At 35.0% G+C, this 6,818-nt stretch overlaps 1 long non-coding RNA gene across 2 annotated transcripts; it reads right to left on the bottom strand.

Annotated features, from left to right (window-relative positions):
• Positions 1–2,289: 2,289 nt before the first annotated feature.
• Positions 2,290–5,302, bottom strand: LOC107802897 (uncharacterized). Of its 2 annotated transcripts, none has more exons than XR_001651911.2 (4): positions 5,051–5,302; positions 4,864–4,958; positions 4,096–4,314; positions 2,290–2,460 (listed from the first exon to the last, which is right to left on the bottom strand). It is a non-coding gene; the product is annotated as an uncharacterized LOC107802897 (long non-coding RNA). The 2 variants fall into 2 exon arrangements; XR_001651912.2 differs by having other exon boundaries at positions 4,096–4,238; positions 5,051–5,295.
• Between the last annotated feature and the right edge of the window lie 1,516 nt (positions 5,303–6,818).

Raw genomic sequence — 6,818 nt, 5'->3', positions numbered from 1 at the left:
TTCCCTCAAAATTCCTTGGAATGTCTCGAATCTTGATTCAAAGGAGAAACCCTAGCGCCGCCCTTGTTTTCTCCGGTGGCGGCGCCACCTCTGTTCAACCCCAAACTAACACCAGAGGACCTCCAAGGCTCCCTAACTCCAAATCCCCATTTGTTTTCCCTCGAATCACCCTAACTTTCGTCGAATCTTGAATCGAAGTTGAAGCTTTAAAAGCCCAAAATCAGAATCTATTGAATCTGTGGCATTCATGACATAGGCTTCCAGTTTTCTGAGTTTTGAAATCTGATTCAAGGCAAAATTAATGTTGTCCGCTTGTTCTTGACAAAGAACAAGCGATTAACATCAATTTTGTTTAAATCAGGGCATCCAGAAGTGTTTATTTGAATTGGTAAGTCCTCCTTTCTCTTATCTTTTCTGTCCATTTTATTATTTCACCACTTACTCCTCTTCCTTTCTTCTCATTTTTCGTGAGTAGACTGAAAATTGACCAAGGTTCTGAACCTAGGATTTCTTTTTTTTCCCTGGACCGATCCATGTCTGTATTTGTTCCGGCTATTTTTCAGTTTTCCTTTCAACTTTTAAACGTTGCTTTATTCACTCGTCATGCTTAAATGTCACTCATGACTTTAAGCTTCTGATTTTTAGTCATATGATTAGTTTAATTAGATGTTGTTGACTTGGTAATATAGTTAATTCTAACTCATTATTTGGTTTAAATCAGTCGTTTAGTTTAGATTTTGGTTTTGAAATCATTTAATTGTCTTCTTCTTCTTCTTCTTCTTCTTCTTCTTCTTCTTCTTCTTCTTCTTCTTCTTCTTCTTCTTCTGTTTTTTCATGAATTACCAAATGGATTTTCTGATTGGCTTTGGGCTTTGGGGTCATTTCTGACCCATTTTCAAGGAAAGCCCGCTCAATTGGGTTTAAGCTATTGGGTCAACTTGACCCATGAGGTAGGTTGGGGTAATTGACAGGGGTTTAAGGGTTAGTTTGGGGAATTTAGGTAAGGGAATCTTTAGTAACTGATTTAGGAAGCTGCCTAGAAGGTGGGGAATTAGGACCTATTTTGAAAAACTGATTTTAAACTAAGGATTCAATAGCAAAAATGAAAATTTGAAAAGGGGTAAAGGGCAAATAACTTGACTCATTTCTGCTGTCCTAAAGCTCCCTATAAAAGGCGTTGTTTCTTCACTCTCAAGTCAGATTTTGGAGGATATAGAAATTCTGGAAAAATCATAAACGAGCTAGAAAATCCAGAAATAGCACAAACTGCTGAAAATTTCAGTAAAAAGTCACAATTTCATTAAGTTTTTTTCTTCTGATTTAAAAAGGCTTCAATCTCTGAAAAACTTCTAATTCATCCGAGGTGAAACAGGTTGAATTGGTTGCTTAGAAAGTTTGGTTGGTTATTGACAGCTGCGCATCAGTTCTTGGCCTGAAACTGGGTTCACTGATTGCTTCTTTTGTTGATTGTTGCTGCTGTTACTGCTAATTCCTTACCTCTGTTCTTTGTTCCTTCAATATCCAGGTATTTTCCCATACTATGGACAACATTTGAATGTAACTTGGGATACGAATCTAAAGAGTGTTTGAAGTTTGATATTTGTTTGTCATGGAAATTTACATCCTTTTATTTTTCTCAGTTTCATACACAATATGTGCTACTCAGTTTTATGTTCTCGAAGGACTCTGTTTAGTATTGCTTATTATTTCATAGTATAAGGCTTGTAAAGTTCCGTTCATGAGTTGATGCTTGTTAAATCACTACAAAAAATCAAACTTTTAGTGGCGACAAATGTCGCTACTAAAGCATGGAAAGTCACTGGTATAACCCTTTAGTGGCGACTTTCTGGTTGCACCTTGTACTACTGTAACTGAATGTTATTTCTGGCGACTACAAAAAGTCGCCACCACAAATATATATTTGTAGCGACTTAACTTGCCACAAAAGGTGAAGTAAATACCCAACCATAAAATAGGTTTGACGTTGGTCGCCACTAATAAACAGCTTTTAGTAGCGATTGTAGTCGCCACAAAAGTAATTATACCCTTCAGTGGCAACTCTGGTCGCCACAATAATAACATAGGGTTTAGTAGCAATATTGGTCGCCACAAATACTAATTATTTTGTAGCAAGGTTTTGTCTCCCCTAAAGCTTAAATTTTCAACAGATTTTAAATTTTTAAAAATAATTAAGCAGTAGCAATATTTTTTCTAATTATACTAATAAATTACCAGAATTATATCTAGGTAATAAGAGCATCTAAAAGTATTTAACAAACACCGAAAGTATTCCTCAAGCGGAATATTATAAATGCTTCCATTACTAAAAAATTATCAACTACATACTACACTATACTTCATTGTATTTGCAAGTATATACATATGACCAAAAACACAAAATATTCACTGTCTGCCTTCAATCTCTTCCTTGGTGGACGTCATCGTTTAAGAATATTGTCCCTATTATTAAGAAAAACACATGATCACTTTGACAATTCTCATAATGTAATGCTTAATAGAAAAGAGGGTGACATAAAGCACATAAGACTAAATCAATGACAATAGTTTCAACATATTCAAAGATAAATCTTAGCAACACTATAAAGAAAGTTTCAATACTCCCAAACATAAATTAGTAAATCTTTTGTTATCACATGGCACACGTAATCCAGGGGTTCAATGAGAACTCTTTTAAGCTTCATCATCAATTTAGCATCTCAATCATGCAATAACATGTGAAAGTGTAGCAAACTAAATAAAGGAATTGATTTGATAAACACCCCAAACAACATAACTAAGAATAAAGCAATAAAAAAGAGCACTGAATTTTCTTAAGATAGTATTGTGCACAAATAAATAGCCAGCAATTCTTACAAGAGTTCTCTTAAAGTGAAAGCAATGAGTTAACAAGTTACTTTTATCCATCTGCACCCAAATTTACCCAGATCAATTGCATAGGTATCGTAGCACTATAGTATCCAGAGGCCAGGAGGAAGCATATAGAATTTTCTTTACCTTAATATGTTGAAAATGTAGATAAACGTAATGATAAAAGTGATATAGACTAATCTTCCCAACCTTCGATCAGATCGAAAGTTCACCAGGAAACAGGTAAAAAGTTGCAAAACAAACAAGTAAGCTGCCACACTAGACTAGACTATGCGTAAAACACAACTACTGATATCCCTACCAAACAACCATCTCAAAACATCCATATCCTCTTCAAAATAAAAATAGCAATACAACTTTTACCTAACAGAATCATTTAATGATCAGGTTAAATCACATTGTAACATTCTAACTGCATTTATAACTTGGTAGTAAACTGGGAGTTGGCAAATTTGTAGGTTTAGGAAAATCAACAACTATATGTTAAATTGAAGCTATATTTAGCAATAGGCAGCGATTAAAGCTAGATTCATTAAAGAAGTTGATATAAAGGTTAATTATCTGGATTAAGTCGCTTAAATAGGACACAAATTCAACAATATCATTTCTTTTGCAATTTCCACACTTTATAAGAATCCTAGAAACCGTTCCTCAACTAGTCTCCTCTAACACCAATGCTTAACCGGAACAAGGTGTTCATACACCCTTTACAAGGATATGGAATCATAATGCTCACCCTTGGTTGACTGAACACCCGATTGAGAAGGCCGCCGACTCCATCTCTATACCTTTGGCCAATTCTATTCCTAATATTCAACCAACTTTTATTCATTCCTATTTTTTTAAAAAGGCAATCAATTAATTAATTCAAAGAACAAAGACAACAATAACAAAATTTTATAAGGGCCGGAACCTAGACACATTTTTGAACTAGTAAGACTAACCAATATTAAAGTTATGTTACAAGTATGCTAAACAAAACTTGACAAAAATAAACACATGCAAAAAATGAAACCAAATCATACAACTTGAATCATAACTGAGATGATTTCAAATTATGCAGAAATAAAAAACTATTAAAAAAATAACTTAAAGACGTTGATTGAAACAATCAGAAGATGACAAGATTTGAAGCATTAGTATGCTCTGGTAAGAACAGACGTGAGTGGCAATGTGTGGATGTTCAGAGAAGGGGAAGACTATTACCTCCTCCTCCACCTAGAAGCCCACTTGGTCCACCTCCCACTAGATTTTCTCCCCGCCTCAATCCAGTCGATCATGAGAAGACTTGTCCTCCGTTACTTCGTGTTTTCAAATAAGAATAGAAGCCATCATAGTGGCAATGATTGCTGTGAGAGGCAAGCAATCCAAAGATGAGGGCAAAATCTACACATGGAAGGATGGTACTTTGGTTTGCCATTACAGCTAAACACATTAAAGAACCATATCAGTACTCCAATACAATCAAATAATTTCTAAATGGAAAGGATAAAACACAAATAAGACATTCACCACCAATATAAATGTTAAGATTTTTTTATAGCATTCAAATCCTTGAACTGTTTTAAAACTAACTAAATTCTGCAACTCTATTAGCTACAGGAAGAAAGCTTACAGATGATATGAAAATAGAACACGAACAAGACCAAAATTATAGGAAAATGAACTCAAATAAGACCAACAATACAAGATACCAAAACTATCCAAACCATAAAATTATTCCTAAGGACAAGATCTTTGAGTTGTATAAGGCTAGAAATACGACATGAATTAAGAGAAAAATATGTTCACCAGACAATATAACAACAAAATCATCTCTAGTCGTGACTTTTAGATGGAAAATAGGACCCAAAATCCATATCCCTAAACCACCAAGTCAGACATGGGTTAATATTTTTACCCAGCATGCAGTCACAACAACAACACCAAAAGGTATAAGATATCAAAAGAGAAAGTTTCAGATTACGGAGATACCAAAATTTCGCTGACTCCTCACTGCCGATAAGGGCTTCAAACAAGACATTGCTCCTGTAGATTTTCAAATGGGTCTGAGAAATTGGAGGTGGAACCTGAAAATACAAATATGAAATCAGTGATTTGAGAAAACAACATGTACCACCGAAGAAGATTTGTGATTTGAGCTTTTGAGTCTCTAACATACCTGAAAAAGTCACAATTTCGGATAGGGCTTTTGGATCTCTAACATATGGTTCATATTTTGTGATTTGCACGGATAAATTGCAGACATTTGCGTAGAGAATGGAAAATGCTCAAGAGAGATATGAAATAAGATTTTGTTCTTCTACAGAGATACGGCTATGCTTCTCTTTTGTTTTAATTATTTTAGGGCTTGTTCTTTTATTTGTTTTTATATTTTAAAGTAACATATAGTGGCGACAAAGTCGCCGCAGAGGTCATTCAGAGGCGACTATTTATTAGTCGCTACAAATACTTTGGAGCTTAACATTTATTCTTGGCGGGAATGAAAAATTCTCTCTTTAGTTGTACATAGTAGAGGCGACCTAATAAAGTCGCTATTAAAGGTTTACCTACTGCAGCGACTTTCATAGTCGCCACAAAAGCCATAACTTTTGTTGCAACAAATTAAGTCGCCCAATTAGTCCAATTTCTTGTAGTGAATGACTCAATGTTAGTGAATAGTGTTAGATTCATATGGAGTTTGTGTGACGAAGTTATGAGGATCTGACTATTTCATGTCCTTTTGCAATTCAAACCTTGCTAAAATATTGATATATGCGTGCTTCATGAGTTTTGTTTGCTCTAGTTTAAGTCGATTCTAAGCTTAGTTCATTGTTCTTCTCATAATCTAAACTTCCTACCTCAAATATGTTATTGCATTGTCTTCTAATATTCAAATAAGGGTGTGTGTATTCTTAAAACAAGGATTCCAATTTTGAAATGGTGGTTCGAAAAGGGATAAATATATATGTTGATTTCTTTTAGGGAACATGTGAATCTGTTTCAAAGTAACTGATTTGGGGAATTAATTAATGAAAAGGGTTGAACGTTTTCCATAGTGTAATGTCATAGTTTGATGAGGATTGTCATTTGTGTTGTTTTTGTGTGCTTTTTTCTGGATCTGAAAACCTGGGCTCCTCACTATTTGTTGTGAGCTTGGGCTTTTGAATTTCCATTCTTCATTAAGACTTGGGCTCATTCAGGCCCCAAGCTCGAAGGTTCGAATGCCGTTTTGCCTCATTTAGCTAGCTAGGTTCGATATCGACCCCTTCTAATCGCCCTTGGTCTTTAATGCCTGTAAGGGGATTCGAACTCAAGTTACACCCTTGCTTCCTCCTTGATCCTTGTTTAATTTGGGTTAGGAATTTCGCGTAAGGCGAGGATGCGGTGTTGGGCCTTTCCTCTTAAAGGCCGATGCTCCTTCGTAAGGCTAGCTCGAACTGGTTTCTTTTGTTTAAAATGAGATCTAACATTTAGCTTAAGAAATGGTGACATTTATCATTGCCCCATTAATTAATTGATAGGACTAATGAAGGTGAGCTGTAGTAAATAACATAAATAGTCCACGACCCTCCAAACTTAATTTAAATTCTTTTTCTTCAAAAATTAGGATTAAGGTGCGCCATTCCAAACAAAGGGATAATTGCATGGCCCTCATTTTAATTAGTTTCGTTTTATCCTTAGAACTCGAGGTGCGCCGTTTAGCAAAATTTCATGGCCCTCACAAAGTTAAAACGCGTAGTTGTTTTAGGTGCATTATTTGAAAAATTACCTTTCTAAACTGGGGTGTGCATTTCATGTGACCCAAATTTAAATCTCAACAACGTTAAATAAAATATGTCGCGGACTGCAGGTGCATTTCATGTGACGTGGTCCAAAGACATATTTTAAACGATGTTAAATCTTCTTTAAAATAATTAAAAGCGGTTAATAATTTCTAAAGTTGTACC

This window comes from Nicotiana tabacum, chromosome 6, assembly GCF_000715075.1.
Source record: "Nicotiana tabacum cultivar K326 chromosome 6, ASM71507v2, whole genome shotgun sequence".
NCBI lineage: Eukaryota > Viridiplantae > Streptophyta > Magnoliopsida > Solanales > Solanaceae > Nicotiana > Nicotiana tabacum.
The sequence above is the reverse complement of the archived record's forward strand: the minus strand, read 5'-3'. Positions and strand labels throughout refer to the sequence as shown.